The sequence below is a fragment of the Lonchura striata genome, chromosome 3 (assembly GCF_046129695.1).
Source record: "Lonchura striata isolate bLonStr1 chromosome 3, bLonStr1.mat, whole genome shotgun sequence".
Taxonomy (NCBI): Eukaryota; Metazoa; Chordata; class Aves; order Passeriformes; family Estrildidae; genus Lonchura; species Lonchura striata.
The window spans coordinates 17853360-17870279 of record NC_134605.1 but is presented as its reverse complement, the minus strand read 5'-3'; the positions used below and the strand labels follow the sequence as shown (position 1 = coordinate 17870279).

Genomic DNA, 16920 nt, shown 5'->3' with positions numbered 1-16920 from the left:
TAGTTCATTGCATGTGTGAGTGCATCACACAGAGCGTGCTTTGCTCTGAGCTCTCACACCAGTTGTCCAGAGGGCTTTGAACCACTTTAACCCAGTGCAGGGCACCCATCACAAGGTTCTCCAACCAGCACATGGTCTCTGTTATCATCCAGATCTGAGACATTACAATGATTTGAGCCCAGCACCGGAGCTTCCCAATGGCAAACGTTGGAACATGCAGGACAACCCAGTGGCTCCTTAGTTTAAAGAGTTTAATAAGGGCTCATGAACTTTCAATGATGTATTTCACTATGTTTAGTTTCCTGTAGACACATGGTAGTGAAACTCCTGTTGAGCTCAATGACTCAAGGAAAACTAGTGCAGAGAAACATCTAAGTGAAGGCATCAAACTTGGAAGAACTGAGACTGTGGTTTGTAAAACACTCAGCAGGCTGAAATAAGTGTCTTTTCTTTCGTATTCCTTTTGTCCTATTCCAATAATCTAGGTTCAGTTCTGCTCAGGATGGAGCAGCAGCTGAGTAAAAGCAGTTAAAGAAGTTATGAGTCTGTAGTTCATCATGTTTGCAGACAGTTTTGTATTTTGGGGCTCTGAACTGATGAATCAGCTTGTTCCCTTTGGGAGCTGCTACAATCCCTCTGCTGATTAAATTCTGCTGGTTCTATGTGCATGAGCTGTAGTAATCTCTGCTCCATTCTCTGTGCTAATGACTGTTCCTAGTGCCAGATCCCACTGATTTGCTGCTGAAAACAGTTCATTGATGGGCAAAAGCATGCCTGATGTTCCTGTGGAAAGCTTCCTGGAGCCTCAAGCTGACACTGCACAACCTCCTATGGCCTCCAGTGAGCTCAGCCAGGCCGGTGGCTCAGCAGTGAACAGGCAAGGCTCATTTGTATTGCTAAAAGGTCTGGATGAGAGTGAGCTCAGATCAGGTCTAAGATAAGAGTAACTGCTGGGCTCCACGGGACTACTCAGGCTAAACGAGATGAAGATCTGGTCCAAAATGTGTCAGGCAGCCTAAGGAAGTGCACTTGATTTTGTGTTTCAGCGCTGGAGACTCAGCAGGAGCAGCGAGGCTAATTTACAATGATACTTTCCACTGGGCTCCACAGGTCCCATGCAGGGCTGATCACTGACTTTGGCAGGTTATAGTGAACTTCTCAGCAGGATCATGTGCAAATGCCCAGTAATTCAAAATTGATTTCTTATAAATAACACCCAGCTTTGTGTACTGGTTGGCAGTATCTTGTAAATCCGTAAGGACAGCAGAAGGCAGCTACTGAAGCAGTGTCAGGTTGCACACTCATTTGTTTTCATGAACTCATTATTTCCTTTCAACAACGCACATGGTCTGGAAATGAGTTGTGTAATGAGAGGGAATGTGTGAGAAGCTCTCTCCACAACTTGTGCTTTTAGTCAAATCCTGGGAGACCTTGGCTGAGAGAAACCAGCAAGGTGCCTCTGGGTGCCTGTGGGTTGAGTAGATAAATGCAGGGCAGGCAGAGAGCCCTGCCTGTGTGCACTGGGCACTGCTGGCGCAGGGGAGGCTGTTCTACCTAGAGGAGAGGTAATGAGGAGTGGCAGGAAAGCAGCTCCTGCTGCAGATACAGTCTGTGCTGCACATCTCACATAGCATGTTTACAGATTTGATAAACAGCTAGCCTGCTCCTGCCCTTCCTTTTTGGAGGCTGTCTGGTTTAGCAAATCTGTTAGGGATGTCCGGCGGTCTATTGTAGTTCCTCCTGACATCCCGGGGAAACAGGCAGATCCCTCCGGCTGGCATGGACTCGTCCTCCATTTGTACTTCAGGTAGGAAACTTTGTTTGTGTTCAGGCCTGAAAATTGGCCAGTAAGAAAATTATGTTGCCAAGTGAAAGGGAAGGAGGTATTGTGGCCACATTTTTGGACACTGTGACCTGGAGCAGCTCTGTGAGTGAAACGGGCTCTATGTCTGTTGGAACAGTTTGCTCAGTGCTTTCCCTGTCCCTGGAGCACTCTGGTGCTCAGTGGCTGCACAGAAGCGGGGAACAGTGACCCTGCCATGGTGGTTGCAGACTTGTGAAGTGCAGTGACAGTAAGAGCAATGTGTTTTGCTGTTTAATTGCAAACCCACTTAAGGTCTGAGTAAACTTCCACGTAAGGGCTTTTGCAGCTGTGGCTTTCCCCGGGCTGTGGGCTGTTGCCGGAGAAACCCCACACTTGTTTATTGATGCTCCCGAGGTTTTAGAGACTCTCAGAGCGATTGCACTTTTCAGGTTGTGTGGGAGGGACGGGCTGTCCAGGCAGCATGCTGGGATGGGGACACTGTGGTTTGGAAATGCCGCAGGGGAGCACTCTGTGCACACCCCCTGTCACCAACACGGGCACTTTGGGGAAGGACTGGTCTGAGGCCTGTGCTCACCAACCATCTGAGGCAGGAGGATGTTGGAGGACTGTTGGGAGGCACCTGCCTCCACCGCTGTCTTATGCTGGGGGGGAGAACTTCTCCCCTCCTGGCTGATCACGCAGGTTGGGTGTGTAGGGAAGTGAGAAGGTGCTCCTTTGTCCCAGGTTCTGAGTGGCACAGGTAGCCTGAAATGGCAGCCCAGTCTCTTGAGGAGATTTCACACCTAAAATAAGATATGTTCTAGTTGTGGCTCCCACTGACTTCTTGACTGGAAAAAGAGCAGTGTATGAGTTTGTCCATTCTGGAGGCTCTGTTGGCTTTTCCCAAAGGACGGCTGATAACCAGGATGTACTCTGCAACAGGAGACTTGTCCCACTCTTGGAAACTGGCTGCTCCCCGTAAGCAAAAGATATTCCAAAGCTGGTCATTAGCGAGTCCTTGTCATTGACCTAAAGACTCCCTAGTTTGTCAGCTTCTCTGCAGCTGGAGACAAAGCAACAGACAAGTGGGAGGAAAGGCAGAAACTGTGCAAGCAAGCACGTACTATAGAAAAATGACATGTCGGGGGGGAAAGCAACCCCTTCCTGGAAAAACAGTGCAAGACACTGCAGTGTTCCTCTTCCTGGCTTTCCCACAGCCGCTGTGGAAATGCAAGGATGTACAGCAGAATAGTAATCAAGGGACTTGGTACTCTGTGAAACTTCTGCTTCTTTCAGCAGGCCGAGTAGACTTCTCAGAATAAGAGACTTCCATTAACCTGTGCGAAATGGCAAGAACTTTTGGAAAAAGCTAATGGCAGTGCTGATGACAGGCATTCTTTTAATTGATTTATTTGTTTGACTCACAATGGCTGTTAATGCAGTCTTGAAAGGAGCCAAGTTTAGATAGGGCTAGTGTCAGCCAAGGGCCTCTGGGACCTTTGCTTATTTCTCTTTGGGATGTTCCAAGGCATAAGCTGACAACAGGAGTCCTGATTTGTTCCTATAAAAATCAATCAAATTAAATATGCTTTCATTCTCTTTCCAAGCTGTCGCTGTGATCAGGAAGTCTCCGTGTAACAGAAACCATGACCACATGGCTATGGTGATACATGCAAGCCCTGTGAATATATATCTTTATGCCAACTGTGTTTTTATGTTTCACTCTTTACTCCCACTGTGTTTGTCTTAAAAGCTCCTAAGCTTATGAGTGGTATCTCTGATTTAGTATCAATATAATGTCTGGTGCATTAGGGCCCTGGTGGCTTACTCAGAAGAGCAACTGTTCTTTTAGTAATCCACGTCCTTGAAAGGGAAGATGCTTGGCACACCTGGTAAGCTGCCAAAGGATGGCGTCTCCCTGCTGCAGGAAGACTAGGGGAGAGAGGGGAATGAGGTGGGCATCTCTGTGTTTCCCCTTTCAGAACACCATGCTCTGCATACCTGGCAGCACGGCGTGTTCTACCTGCTGGGATGAGATGAGGACACCCTCATCTGCGGGCTGGGCAGAGCTTCAGGCTCTTTATGGATGGAGGCTGTGGACTCCAGGGACTTCACAAAGCATCACTCCCTATTCCATAGCTAGTCCTCTACCTACTCACGTGACCTGCTCAGGGAATAAACAGCTTTTTTATGGGCTTCCACCCACAGAGGCTAAGTGAAGATGCTGCCATAACCCAATGAGAGACATATGGTGCTACTTCAAGTCTGTTTTCATCAGCACTTTTAAGGTCGTTGGGAAGGGTTTCTTCTCTGTGCACATTCTCTGTGATTGACAGGGCAGGAATTACATGGCACAAAGCAGATCCTTTTCATAGAGGGACTTACTTGCTAGCACAGCTGCTGTCTTGCATATTTTGTTTCTCAAAAAATTTCATGCTGAAAGCATCCATTAAAGTGGTGAAATAAATCACCCCCCATATTTCTGAGGTGCAGGAAGAACAAACATTTAGGCCCATCATCCTTAGGGTCTCCAGCTCTGGAAAGAGCCAGACTTCCACCTCTTCTGGTGGGAATTGCAGGATGTCAGGAGCTTGCCTGTTTGAATCCTTTGGATGGAAAACTGAATGTCCGCAGAGTGAATTTCATGGATCAGTGGAAACTTCAGAGTTTTGTCTCCACCTTTTTAGAGACTTGCAATGACAAAACTCAAACTGTAGTCAGCACCTGTCTCATGTTTTCCATATTATCTCTATAATGTGTTAGGACAGATTTGCATGTGAAGAAAATATTAGTGCAGCACTGAGTTCTCATGTGCCATGTGATGGCTGAAAGCCACTGCTGAGCTAATGTTTTCTTTACATGTAATTCTGTTCTAGCTCACTACAGAAATGATGGCATCTATGTATGACATTAAATGTTGCTTCAGCTACGATTAGTCTTCTGTAATGGTTAGAGATTATTTTGTTTATACCGGTAGGTAAATCTGTGCAGTAAATTTGACCTGCTTTCTTCCAGTGAAGCCCAGCCAAGCTTTCTAAGAAAGATATGTTAATATTTAACAGACAGTGAAAACTAAATGTTAACATTTTCAAATCACTGAGTAATTTTGCAGCCTAATCCCTTTTCTTAAATGTGACTTTTTGGGAAATGCTGGCTTCCACACTTGCTGTGTCACTTGAAATGGCCCTTTTATGGCATTCATCTTGCTTAGCCTTGCTGGGTGTCTCCTCAGGCATCCTAAGGTTCTCCTAAAGTAGATTTCTTGTCTCTTACTCTAATGGGATCTTGAAAACTAGCCAAAGAGTTTGCTTTAAGACAGAGGAATCTGTTTCTGAATCTCTTCTAGAAAATTTATTGGAATTTCACTTTTATTCCTAAAAAAACCCAGGTCATGCATAGCCTGCACAATGGCTCCAAGTAGTTCAGAACGCTGATTCAGTCTGAGGTCTACCAGCCTCAAAAGCAAGTGCCCATGATTGGCTTTTAAGTCAGTGTTTAGGCAGCAAAATTCAGCTTGCTCTGTAGCAGGATGATCATCCAGCAGTGCTTTTCAACATGAATTGGTGCAGGTACATTCAGAAGTTCAGGGTCTCCAGCTGCAAGTTTCAGTCTGGGTGTGTGCACTGTGAACGCACTGGGAATTGGTGGAAGCCTTTGGAAAATGCAGGCTGTAGTTCCTTCTTTCCCAGGCACGGTGGGAGTTCAGCCCAGAGCTGCTGTCACAGCTGTGTGCCTGTAGAGATCCTCATCGCTGCTGTCAGCCATGGGTTGCATTTTCAGAGTGGTTTGTGACCTTAATTTCCCGGAGACGGTAATATTGGAATTAGGAGCTGCTGTAGGCTGCTGAGACCCATGTTAGACTCTTCCCTCTCTTGATATTTATTTCAGTCTTTTCATACATTTCAGCCGTGAAAAGAAAGAAGTGATTTTTCTTTTTTTTATAGTAAAGAAAGTTCTTTTCATTAATGACATGGGAAAAGGGACAAGCCAGTAGAAGGAATTCAATTCTTCTTTTAGATATAAGATTTATTGCTGGTCAAAACACAAGGATTGCTTTTGGGGGGAGAAGTAGGGGGTAAAACAACAAGTGCTTAGCACTTACAACTACTTCTTGTAAGCAGTACAGTGTAGTATCTGATCAGTGCTACACAACAGGAACTTCATTAGCATTCTGCACTGTTGTGGTTTTAAGTAATAGTAAAGCATCCCTCGTCTCTGTGAAAGACATAGATGTTCTCAGGAGGGACATGCCTGCAGACATTTTAATGAGTTAAATTCAAAGAACAGAATCAGGTTGTCTCTTCACTGTTAGCTTCACACACTTGATTTGCAGAGATGTCAGCACCTGAGGTTGCTGTGGCATGGACCTCACTTAATCGATGTGAGTTTTTCCCAGGGTTGTATCCTTGACTTTTAAGTCTTGTACTTGGGATTTTGGACAATAGGGTTCCTGTACTTTGCAAAGCAGAGGGAGGTCTCACGGGGCCTGCAGTCTTTGCTGTCACAAAACTCCCTGCAGCCAGAATTAGAACCAGTATATCTACACCAGGAATAATCAGCACAACATTTTGGTCGAATGGCAATGGCAAGGAGATGATGCATCTCTTTCCTCCCGCCCCATCAGCATTTGCAGAAGGGGCTGTTTAGCAAGGGCTAAGCAATGGCAGCACCTACCTTCAGCATCAGCTCCTTCTCCTCCCCCTTTGCTTCCTGTCCCTTTGCCCTTGCTTGGGCAATTCATCTGCAGCAAGATAGAATCAAAGAGCCCTCTTCCTTTGCTAAACAATTGGCTCCTTTTGTTAGGGTCAGATAAAACGCTGATAAAAGCTGTTGTAGCTCCGCTGAAGCCAGCGGGAGCATGCTGCAGGTTTGGTCCTTGATTGTTTTTCGAAGTGCTCAGTCCTGCATGTATCCAGTTACATCTTGTGGTAAATCCAACCTTAGGCTGAATTAATGAAACAGAGATGCAGTCCCTCTAGGGGGGTTTGCTCGTTCACAGGTACGGTACCTCAGAGCCTTTGGAGACAGGAGGTTTATAAATGGAAAGTTCTGCAGGGAGGCTTTTTGGGAACTGCATTTTAGGGTTGGGTGTTTTTCTCTCATTTCTTGCTAAACAATCTGATCCCTACCACTTGGGAGAAGGGCAGGAGCCAAGGCTGGCCTTCAGCTCACCACTGAGCTGGTTGCAGACCTGCATTTTGGGAAGGCGTAGGAATAGTTTTATCCCATTGAGCTAAACACATTCAAAACATTTTCATTAAAGGGGTACTTAAGTACAAGCCCAGGTGTACCTCTCAAAAGAGAAGAGACCAGGGCTCCAAGAAGGGGTGGGAGTGAGGAGGAGGTGAGCAGGCTCCTTCTCAGCATGTGGACCATAGGAATTGCTTTGCTGGCAGCTACAAACTCCATTAGTTATCCAGGGGTGTCCTCCCACTGCAGGCAAGGTATAGAGCAGCCAGTTGGGGAGTTAGCAACGTGTCCAAATGTAATATGGTTGCTATTATGGGTAATATATATTTAACACTCTGCAGGGACCGTTTAAACCTGCATCTGCAGGAAGGGGAAAAAAGTCAGGTTTGCTTTCTTGGCAGACTGCAGATCAAAGAGTCCAATCTGTAATCTCTCTTGGTATGTTTTATGTGGGTGGGTTTTGTTAAATTACAGGCAAAGTTATTGCACCCCTAGGCTACTCACATTAAATGTTTCTCCAATTTTAGCAACATTCTTTCCAGGCTCAGCTACATTTGTTTTTGTCTTCTCTATGGCAATTGATGAACTCAGTCAGAAATGTATAACTCCACGGGATCTCCTGTTATATATTTCTTCCACAGCTGTAGCTGAATCGGTGCAGTGTAATCCAATGACTTGTTGTAATGTTTAGTGCTTTCTTTAATACATTTCAGATTAAAGGAGTCAGCAAAGTTTACAAATCCAAAGTAATAAATTTAAACAATAATAATGGCAAATCCAAGACCATGATTATATCTTGAAAATGCTGGGCTTTTTTTTCCCTCCTATCTTTTCTGGTCTGGCTAAAGTCTGTTTTTAGGAAACTGAACAGGACAGATAAAAGATGATGAGACAAACAATTTAATCCCTTAATAATGTCAAGTGGAAAATCCAGCAACAGATTGGCAAGAAACTGTAATAACAACTGTGAAGTGACCCTTACTGAGGACTAAAGAACTGGTTTTAAAGGCTGAACTAGGGACATAATTAGAGATGAGCCTGAATCAGTGCCCATAGGCTCAAATATTTCTTTGAACTCTGAAATGGAGCCAAAATATATATATTTTTTTTTTATCCATGCCTGTTCAGCATCATCTTAGCTGCACTGAGGCCAGTTCAGCATCACCTCGTACCTCTTACTGCCCTGGGTACCCACACAAAATGACCATGAACAGCCCCAGGGTGGTATTCCTACTTCTGGGTGCTGTTGCAGATGGAGTGTGGGATAACAGCCAGTGTGCACAGCCCAGGTAGGTGTTTGTTATGGCAGCAGAAGAAGGGATGGGCAGTTCCTCCAAGTGGGAGGGGAAGACATGAGCATCACTGCATTGGCCTTTCAGTCCCAGCATCTCATTGTGCCCTTTCCGGGCCTGCACCCCTGGGCAGCAATTCTAAATAGTCTTGGGCTGCCATTAATAGATACACCTTGGAAGCAAGGCATGTGGTCACAGGAGTAGGAGGCACTTGGAACTGTAATTGCCAAAGCAGCTTCAGAAAGAGGGAGTTAATTATTATCTCTCCTTGGAGCCATATTTACTTAGAGCTGACAGCCCTCCACCCTGGGGTTCCTGGGAGGAATGTCTTGCTGGGGTGGGGACCAAGGCTGCCAGAAAGGAAACAAAGGAAAGAGATTTTAGAACTGTGGCTTATCTCTATCCACCTGAATTACTGTTGTATTTTAAAAGAATATGGGAAAAAGGATTGTTTGAAAAAGCCTTGACAAGTGTACTCTCCCAGCTCCATTGTTTTAACCTTCTCCTAGGAATTTGTGTATAAAACGTTCTCAATTCAGTTTATCTCTGCTTGACAAATCCTGTGTTTCCCTTCCGTGCTTTTAGTGGAGTGGGAACTAACCTTGATCTTTTTGCAAAGCAAACAGAAGCTGGATGTCACATTCCCACCTTCACACACAAACAGTGCGTGTCACAGCTTTTGAGCAAGATGTACAATTGCTGACAAAAAAAATTGTGTAAAACTCATATTCAAGATGAGCTTTTAGAAAAGCATCTCCAAACTGAGCCAGACTCTCTCAGAGGAGGGAGCAACTGATGTTGTCTGGCTCTCATGGGAGCCACCTTGCTCAGCAGGTTAAAACAAATGGTCTGAAGCCTGGACTGTAGCTCAGCTCCTCTATTAGCAGCCCCTCATCTATGTCTCATCTTGAGGAGAAAAGACTTGGCCTCTCTCCTCAGGTGTCTGTTTTTTCATGTTACCCTGTGTTGCTGGAATGGCTTTTCTGAGCCAAGGAAAGCAACAGAGAAGTCCAGGTGGTCACAAGTGACCAAAACATTGACCAGATGCTGGGCTGGCAATGAGAGGGAAATGCAGAGGTAGCATGATGCCACCTCGTCTTTTATCATCTACCCCATATCATACATCCCAGACAACTCTGGTATTTGGTTTTTGAGCATTTGGGCGGCTCAGGAGGCAGTTCCAGATTCCAGGTTTGTTCCTTTGGATGGGAACCCTTCCCAGAAGGGAGAAAGCTCAGAGGAGCCTCTTTAATATAGGCTGATCTCATGCTTGAGCATATGCAGGAGTTGACCTTTCAGTGCTGAAATAAGAAGTGATGGGAATAGAATAAATCACAGTCTTGAAAGAAAAGCCAAGGAGCTTAGAGATGCACCTCAGGAGAAGAAATCAAGATAGGGAGAAGGGCCAAATGACAGATTCAAAAAGCGATCTTTCAGCAATGAGTTTGATGGATCTTTGCAGAGCAAAGGCTTTTGAAATGGTGATATGATGTGGTAAGCCCAGAAAGTGGACTTTATTTGGGTGGATAGGCTGGAAAGACTCTTTTAGGGATGCTATTCCTGAAAAAATCTGCAAGACTTACAGATAGGTTGGATGTGAAGACTGAAAGAGATCCAAGTTTTCCACTCACTAAAAGTTTCAGGGTAGCAGCAAAACATTCACAAATAGGAGCAGTAGCATTTACACTTACACTGTAAAGACATAAATTGTTCTGTGAATGGCCAGGCTATGAAGAATCAAACTTCTACATGACATTGCAAGGCTCAGAGCTTTAGTGTCTTGACTGAATCCAAAGCTAAATTTTCTGTAACCTTGGTAGGAGACAGCTCCAATCCTTTATGACACATCCACTTAACCTTCAGGGACCTGGTTTTTGAATGCAGGATTTTTCCAACAGAGCCAAAACTCCAAGCTCTCCCCTCATACCCAGAAGCCATAGCCTGATGAGGAACTCCTTCTGTGTGGTGGCCTCTGTTGGAGCCCTACTCTGTGTTCAGCCTCAAGAGAGGGAGGCTCAGAGCTCTTTCAGAGCCCATCACTGCCTGGACAGAGGCTGAGGTTTGCCCTCCTGGCCTGCTCTTCCTCTGAACCATCCATGCTGTGTCCCAAGGGCAGTCAGAGCCTCAGATGCATCCAGACAAACTCTGGCAGGACAGGAGATTGTAGGAGCTGGCTGGATCTGTAAGAACAGTTTTTTGGCAAAGAATAGATTTTCCAGCAAATGTCAGGGGAGAGGGGGAGTCAAAATGGTTCACAAATTCAAACACATTTTCTGAATAGTTCTGGCCTAGAAAAAAATACAGAGGTGGGGGAAGAAGGAGAGATGTTAAAAATAGAAGTGCATGTCATTCTGACACTTTCAGAATGAACTGTTTCATTCTGGGGATGGTTTGTTTATGTTTTGCAAGTATTTGAAATGCAGATTTGATTCAAAATGGCACTTTTCACTTAAAAGTTGACCTCACCACTAAAACACATTGAAAGAAGAGAAGAGAAAAGGTTTTTTAGGATTTCATAACCCAAAATGAAACAACTCCTTTTGCTTTGGCTCCAGATGAGACATTGTGGAGTTTTCCTTTCACAGCCCCATGATCATAGCTGTGTCCAGCCTAACCTGAACATCTCCTCTCCCCATGTTTTTTGATTGAGCTCTGATGTTAAAAAATAAATCCAGCTCCCATGCTGGCCAACCTTTAAGTTGAATGCCATGGAGCAAGTACTTTAGTTTATTCTGAGGTCAACCACACATTGCTGTGATTCAGACTGAAACCTGTGGTATCAAATTAATAAGAGCTGTAGGTTTTGTAGATAACTGGCATCTTCCTCGGAAATGCAGTGTTGAACCTCATTTAGAAAAATAACTCAAACTCCTGAGGCCCTGAAATCTGATCTAGAAATCTTCAGAGAAGCCGGAGTTTGCAGACAGCTGAATGACAGACTTTCACTCCCCTGACACTCACACTAGTCTCATTCAACTGATTCATTAAAGGAAAATGAGCAAATAGCTGGTAATCACTTTGCTGTAGCCAGAACGTGCCACAGAGTTTCCCCAGGCAGAGGGGAAGGAACACACGTGTTTGCTGTACGATGAGCCATAGTCGAGTTAACTGTTCCCTGCTGTGTTTTCTGGCTGGCTGAGACACCTTGTGCCATTTCCTCATCCCTTGGTGACTGAGTGGAACCTCCTTTGCTGAGATTTACCTTCATTGTCTCCTGAGCCCCTCTTCTCCGTGCCTTGGGAGGGTTTGGGCACAAAAGAGGAAGAGAATAGATGCTACAGTGTGGGATGGCAAACTTCTTAACATCAGCCCCTTTGGGGCAGGGGCCATAGGAAAGATCTTTTCCATTCATGGGAGAATCCTGGGTTTCACCTGAAACAGATAGATCTGTAAGCATTTCTGTGACCTGCTGTAATCTGAGTGTTACTGAAAGATGGATCTCATAGTGTGGACAGGATATGGATGTTTTTATGATAGAGGAGAGGGGTTGGCAGTGGCTGAACATCAGAGCAGGCTGTGCTCCCTGATGGGATCACTCTGATACTTTCTGTGGTGGCTCAGGGTCCCCCAGCAGTAGAGAGGGCAGGGATCAAGACCTGTAGCAGGATGAGGAGTCAAGGCCAGTGAGTACATCAGCGATGCAATTCCCTCGATCATGCATTTACTGTTCAAATGTTGCCAACTCAAACTCTCCCAGAAAACAACGAGGATTGCCTTAAAAACTACCAAAAGTTTCAGGGTTTTTGGAAATGCTGGGCTTATTTGATTATTTTCCTGGTTTCTATGACTATAAGTCACACTCGGGACAAATTTTCAATCTGTTCTCTGCAAGGCAGAAGCCTAGAAATGAACTTTTTTAAAAAAATGAAAACTCAGAGTCTCAGCCACCTGAAGACTGCAAGAGCTGGGGGCTGTGAGAACAAGGCAGAGCTCACGTGAAAACTGCAGGAGAGGGCAAAGGGCCTGTTGAAAGAGCTGCTTCTCTGGCTCGAGAATGGGGCTGAATGGAAAGAAAGGCCAGGAGGGCAGAGTGTGTAAGCCGATTCAGCTTGCCTGGAACAATCGGAGAACACCAGTGCTCCCTCCCTGCCCCAGCTGAAACAAAAAGCCCATACACAACTAAAGCAAAATCTGCCTTCCTGTTTGTATGCGTGTCATGAGGCCTGGGGGAGCAGGTGGTGCTTGACTCTTGTGTCCCCACCAAAACTCGAAGTCCCCTCTCTCCCAGCTGAATCCAGAGGCAGGGGTGCAGGAAGAGATACAGGCAGTCACGGAAGAGCAAGGACCGTACAAACTGCACAAGAGGGCCCACACTCCTTCCCTGTCAATAGTTCATACAAAACACACTTTAAAACTAATTACTTTTTCTACTTATAGAAGTGATTCACAGGTCTTTGACTCAAGCAGCTGCCAGGAGATGGGAGTACAGCTTTGATTATATTAAAGTGAGAAGGCAGCAACTTTTGAAGTGAGCGACTGCATTTGGACGACCTGTGGAAGGTTGTATACATCTTTCAGCAAGGAATCTTAGGCTGTGATAGGTCCCAGAAAATACCAGGCAGGGTTGTTGAGCCATCCCAAACCACCTTGGCATTGAATGGTGCGGAGGCGCTGTGTGAAGTGATGCCAAGCATTCTCTAGCAGCTCTAATGGTATTTGGATTTCAATTTACTCTCATCTGATATGCTGACATATTCCCCAGTTTGCCTCTTGAATTAAGATTCTGCAGTGTTCATTTTTCCCCTTTCCAGCTGATGGGTATGTGTCCTTGCTCCCCCACGAGGAGGAAAGCAAGTATATTCTTCTTTTTAGCATACCCTTAGAGATATTATATGTTTAAAGGGAATTAATCCTCAGAGCAAAGGCCAGGATGTTGTGTGAGTTGCATTCCAGCTGGTGGGCTGTTCCCAGGCGCTCCATCTGCAGGAAACACTTCAGTGAAATCACATCAGGAGGGCAGTTCTGAAGGTTGCGTACAACATGCTGATGGTCTTGTGGAGAGCAGTTGCCTTTGGAAAACTAGCTAGAACTACTGATGGCGTAACAAACAGAATTAGAATATTTCCAGGATACAAAATTGAGGGAGGAAAGTGGCTTTACTGGCTATTGTCAGAAAACAGAGGTTTGCATTACAGCAACATTTTCCGTATACTGTGCAATGAAGTTCCTTGCTTGGGAATTAAATTGCAAGTAGTTTTAGACAGCATGGCCAGCTGTAACATAGCACACATTGCAACACACATGCTGAATGTTATTACTTGGTGTCAGTGTTTATTGAAGCTAGTGGGGATTTGAGAAACAAGCTCTGGCATGGGAAACACTAACAATGTGATGGCACTTAATGTCTCAGAAAGTGTAAGAATTTTGGGGAATAAATTCTCCAAAGACAGAATACTTTGGAAAATACATACTAATCCCTTTAAACCCCTAAGACAATTTAATGTTTGTACTGGGTGATGATAAGCTACAGATTTCACCACTCATCTAAAAAATATCCTGTGGTTTTTGGAAAAGCATGGGAGACTCCAGGTGCAGGTTCAGTGGTGGATTTTGCAGTGGCAGCTCCAGCTGATCTCACTGGAACGAGTTGATTTGCTGCTGTCTGCTGGTCCCTTGCTGTCTTCTTTTGCTACTGCAGGAACCAGGGCCAGCAAAGTTGAACTGCATTTCCCTGTCACCTTTATGGAGAAGATTCAGCACTCTAGAATGTTGCTTCATTTTAGCATGGAACCAGGTTGGGCCAAATCCACTCTGTATCTCTATTGAGTCTGGTGGGCTTGCACAATGGATAAATGTGAGCCAGAGTAAGAATAACAGGAACCACAGATAGCTGGGTTAAGTGCATTGTTTGTATTCATGGCTGGACCATGGAAAGCTGCCTGCATTGCAAAATCCCCCTCCCATCTGGCTTCTTCAAGGCATCTGAAATCACAGCAAGGGGAGATCAGCAACAAAATGTGGCACAAAGACCAAGTGCCCCTGTGCTCAGAGATGTGGACCTGTTGGCAGTGGTACATGGGCTCAGCTCACCCACTGTGCTGAACTGGCCTCTCAGGGAGCAGGACAGGTCACGTTGCTGTGCCCTCTGATGGCAGTAAAGTTATAAATACATTTTTGGAACAAAAATAGGAACCATCTACCACAACTATTTCTGATGATCTAAGAATAAAGTTAGATTTTGGGTTTTTTTCCTTCTGTTTCTTAGCAGGGCTGCTGAGCTCTCCAGCAGAACAGGAAGTAGGCTGAGGAGCTGTTTGAGTAACCAGGGTCGTCAGATCAATGGAAAAAGCGGTTTGAGTACACTCTGTGAAAGTGCAGTCAACAATTTTGAAATTACTGCAGCTTCTCTTCCTAGGTCAGGGCTGTTGTTCATGCCAAGGAGACTTAAGTTACTACTGCTCTTTTTGTAAGCAAACAGAACATTTCTTTTTGATGATGTACATAATGTGCACCCAGGGGTGAAGCAGAAAGCTTTCCCTCAGTGTCCTTGGATCAGATTCCAGAGGAGTTAAGAGATAATTTGATAAAGATCCTACGTAATTTTGAGATGTCTACCATGCTACTTGGAGGAAAAGTAAACTTGCTTTTATGGGGAGTTGGGCATGAAGAGGTCAGAGTAGATGAGGAGTGAAGGAGAGGATAAGAGAGAGCATTTTGCTATCAAGGAGGAAGATGTATAGTTGTCAGTCTCAGAATGGAGGCTGATCCTACATTTTTGTGACACTTGCAGCTTCTTTCATGTTTTACAAGTTCATCTGAGAACTGTATGCATGCCAAATGAATCTTTCAAGGGAAGTGGAGCTGCGTTGAAAATATCTCCAACACAGATAATTCAAAGGAAGTGCAACTTTCAAAAAAACATATGAAATGGCTCTAAGAATCTACCTGTTTTTTCCTGTTTACTTTTTTCTTTTTTTCTCTTTGCTCCCCTTAGTCCTACATTTCACCTCTCTCCTCTCCTCACATCACTTTTTTATGCCTTTTGTTGATCTCACAGAGGCATACAAAGGGTTTATGGTCCCATCACATGCTCCAGCTGGAACTAGAGCACGATTCCTTTCTGACACTATTTTCTCCAGGATTCTGTCAGGCTGAGCTACAGACTCTCCCTGGTTTTTCGCTGATTGCCTTTTCAGCTGTCCTCCTCTTGCGACACTCACGTTGCAGGCAGGCAAAGGCCGGGGCGAGCTGCAGAGTGGAGACCATGCCGTGAGTGCAGGAGCAAGGGGTGCCGGGGGCTGTGGCCAGCGGGATGGGGCGGCTGTGGGGCAGGAGCGGCGCGGCGTGGGAGAGCAGGGCCAGGAGAGAGAGATAAGGCGGGCAGGAAGGGGACAGGCAGGTGGAAAAGGGAAATGACCTTGGGGGCCAGGAAGACTAAAGAGAATACAAGGGAAGCTATGAAGCCATCTGGGAATCTGCTCTAGCCACGTGTAAATCGTACGCGTCCCTGGGGCGTCGCACTGCGCGCAGAGCGAAGCAGCGCCCGGGGAGGCCGGGCACAGCCGGGATGGCGGCGTGGAGCTGTGTGGGGTGAGCCTGCGGGGTGAGTGGGGGCACGTGGGGACAGCCCCGGGGCACAGTGCTGGTGGGCGTGGGGTGAGGGGAAGTGTGTGGGTATCCAAGGTGGGGTGCAGGGGCGGCGGAGCTGTGGTGGAGCAGTGTCCCATGAGGATGAGGGCCCCATGGAGCTGCTTTTACTTGGAGTTGTGTCCACCTGTGTCGGGTTCTGGGTGATGGCCGAAGAGCGGGAGGAGAGGTGGGTGCTATGGGGTGGAGGTAGAATGGGAAGTTTGGGAGAAACTGAGTGCAAAGTCTGCTAAGATGAAAAAGGAGTGGAGGGGAAAATAAAGTGAAAAGTTGCATTGTGAAAAAGTAGTGGAAGAAAGCATCATGCAAGGCTGACATGGAAAGGCAGGGGGAAGAGAGGTGAGCTTGAGTAATAAGACTTTAAAAGTACTCAGTAATGGATGGCTGGGGTGGGATCTGTGGCAAATAGCTAGATCTGAGCCAGCCTTCCTTTTTGTGGGGAGAAACGGGCCCCTGCAGAACGCAGTGTATGTGACCTGCCTGCACAGCATGAGAGGAGCTGAGGCTGAGCAGCCCTGTGACTGTAAAAGGAGTTAACTAAGATAGATGCAGTCATCTACATTGAACATGTCTAAAAATAGGTAAGATGAATTTCAGTCCAGAGGACAAAATGTTACAGTAAATGAATACAAACAATCTCATGGTATCTAGTTGGATTTGTTCATGTCTCCTCCATGCATGTGCACGCAGGAGGTGTGTGCCCAGTTTCAGGGCTTGTGCACATCAGGTGCACGTGTGGACACCAGCACAAACCTGGCTGCAATGTTCATGTCTCACATCTTCTGTGCAAAAGTCCATTGCACCTCAAAAGCTGAAAAATGGAGCTGTGATGCTGGAGCAGGCTGTAGTTCCTCAGGTGTCTGCAGTTTTTATTGTAAATCATTCCTAAGAGCCTCAAGGAAGAGCAGGGAGATGTGCTGCATTTTCAGGGAGTGATGCTGCTGATCTCATCACTCTCTCCTTCACTCTGGGACTGCCTGGTTTTGTCCCAGCTCTCCTGGCTGCCTCTACCAGAGGTGTGGGGGTTACTTTGCTTTAACTCATACC

At 45.8% G+C, this 16920-nt stretch overlaps 1 protein-coding gene across 1 annotated transcript in view; it reads left to right on the top strand.

The window, feature by feature from the left end:
- Nucleotides 1-16920, top strand: part of ITPKB (inositol-trisphosphate 3-kinase B) — a 65198-nt gene that overhangs the window by 1854 nt on the left and 46424 nt on the right. The window lies entirely within an intron of this gene.